The sequence below is a fragment of the Chiloscyllium punctatum genome, chromosome 25, assembly GCF_047496795.1.
Source record: "Chiloscyllium punctatum isolate Juve2018m chromosome 25, sChiPun1.3, whole genome shotgun sequence".
NCBI lineage: Eukaryota > Metazoa > Chordata > Chondrichthyes > Orectolobiformes > Hemiscylliidae > Chiloscyllium > Chiloscyllium punctatum.
In genome coordinates this window covers 16,696,009-16,698,402 of record NC_092763.1, presented here as the reverse complement: position 1 = coordinate 16,698,402, position 2,394 = coordinate 16,696,009, and positions in this window count along the sequence as shown.

Below are 2,394 nucleotides of genomic sequence, written 5' to 3'. Positions count from 1 at the left end.
ACACACACTAATCAGTATAGGAGACAGGAATAGCAGACCTATCGCACTCTCCCGTTATGGATTCAGATCAGAGACTGATCCATATGGGAGATGGGGTTAAAAGGCTGCCATGTTCCTTTGGGGAGGGGGATAAGAGATGGCTACATGACCATATTAAAAATCTCTCAACACCAGGTTATAGTCCGACAGGTTTATTTGGAAGTATTAGTTCTAAGAGCGCTATTCCTTTGTCAGGTGGCTAGTGGGACAGGATCATAAGACACAGAATTTATAGCACAAGACCGTAGTGTCATGCAACTGATACACTATATTGACCAAACTTTGATTGCTGTTAAGTCTTTCACCTTTTAGAATGAGTTGCAGGTTTCAGTTCATTAATCTGTAAATCCCAGAACTACTTTCAAGTCACATTCCTGAGATAACTTAAGATATTATTTTTAAAAAGTGATGCCTCAGCTCAGTTAATGCTGAAAGGTGTGAGGTTAGAGTCTGTCTGTATCCCAATCTTGAGTCAGACTGGTTCTATTTCCAAAGTAGGAATTTATAAAATGTTACATGGATTGACTGCCTGCAGCTTGTGTGCTCTTTGAGCAAAATAAAATGCATCTACAAATACACATTCACTCCATAGACTTGTGTGCACATGCATGTGAGGGAGAAGGAGAGTGTGCGTGTGTGCTTGGTAGAGTGTGTGTGTGAGTCTGACGGAGTATAAGCCAGTGAGAGGGTGTGTGTGTGTGGGAGTTGTATGTGTGTGTGTGAGAGAGAGAGTCTGTGTGAGTATGTAAGGGGTGTGTGCGTGAGCTTGTGTGTGAGTGTAATGGGGTCTCCTGTAGTGTGACATGAGCCCCAGGTCCTATTGAGGCCACCCTCATAGATATCAAACTTGACAATCAGCTTCTGCGCGGTGACTGTGTGTTGTGTATCCCAAAGTCCACCTTGGTGGGTGGTCAGCCGAAGATCCGAGACAGAGACCCAATACAATCCATGGCAGTACAGGAGGCAGGGATTAAGGATGCAAAATCCAGTTTCATTTCTAGCATTGGAAATGGAAGGCTGTCATGTTCCTGATTGTGCCTTCAGCTGTTTCCAGTGTGAGGGGATATTATTTTGAGGCAGGCTTTTGAGCAGGTAAACACTGCAGGATTTGAAGTCAACTAAACTCATTCAATCAACACAGCAAACAGCCCAACCTGTTGCTGTAATCCCCCACTTTTCAAATTTGGACCAAGCAGGTCTACAGAGATAATTTGCGTATCATTCACCAAAGATCGCGTGTGAGATGAGTCTTGCACTTGCTTTATTTAACATACCAGGCACTCAACTTGCAGGTAAAGTAACTTTGGAAAACGTATTTGCAAAGTATCTGGAAGAACACTTGAGTGCTTTCCAGGTGCTGGCTAGAATTCTTGGTTTTGGCAGCAAGTGCAGCTCTGCCCTTTCAGGGAAGGCAGAGAATTAGGTGGAGTGACCATAAGTCTGCAACTGAAGGAGAATCTCGTTGGGAGTATGGCATTGAGATGGACAGGGACAAAAGAGAGGGGGAAGATCTGCATGATGACCTCCCCTGATTTGGTTTGAGGTTCCTCTGTGCTCCTTGACAGTCCCGGGAAGCTGCTCGTCAGGCCTTGGAGGATGCCCAGCCGTGCATTTCAGTACGTCTCTGTCATCTGTGTTCCCTGCAACATGACTCCTCAGCGAGCTCAACCACCAAGAAGCCGGACTCCAAACCATCCTTTACCAGAGTCTGGGGTGGAAGGTGAGGGAGAACGAAGAGCAGAATTTCAGCAGGTAGTCTGTGGAAGAATGTGAAGCAAGAAATCAATGGTGCCTTCACCTCAAACTCATTCTTCATGCTCAATAAGAAACTGGCATTGATCGAAGTGTTGAGAGGGGCATATGACGGTCATATATGGGCATTGATGTTCTCAGCAGTACTGATGACATTGGCTCTGTCTCAGCCAGCCCTGAGATGTGAAAAACCATTTCCCTGGTGTTGCTCGGGTGCTGTTTTCCATCACCACTTAGATTCAGCTCACTTCTATCATGTGCTACGTTGTTCCGCAAGGGAAAAGGTGGAATGGCAATGATTGGGTTGGCCTATGTTTGGGTGATGTGCTGCTTCTCACTGGGAGTTTGTAGAGGCAGTGAGAATTGCGAGAGAGGCTGGCAGCACTGGTACATGTTGGACATGAGTCAGCAGGGCCTGGTGGATCGAAGGGTAGGAGATACCATGGAAAAGTACGTTGACTGACGTTGACCAAAAGTGCAAGGTCATTAAACGTCTGGCTTTGTTGTCAGATCTTCAGGAAGTGGACCTCTTTGGCTATGTACTCTTCATTCCTTTATGGTTGGTCTTGTGAGTTTTCTCACACCAACCCCCCACCCCCCCCA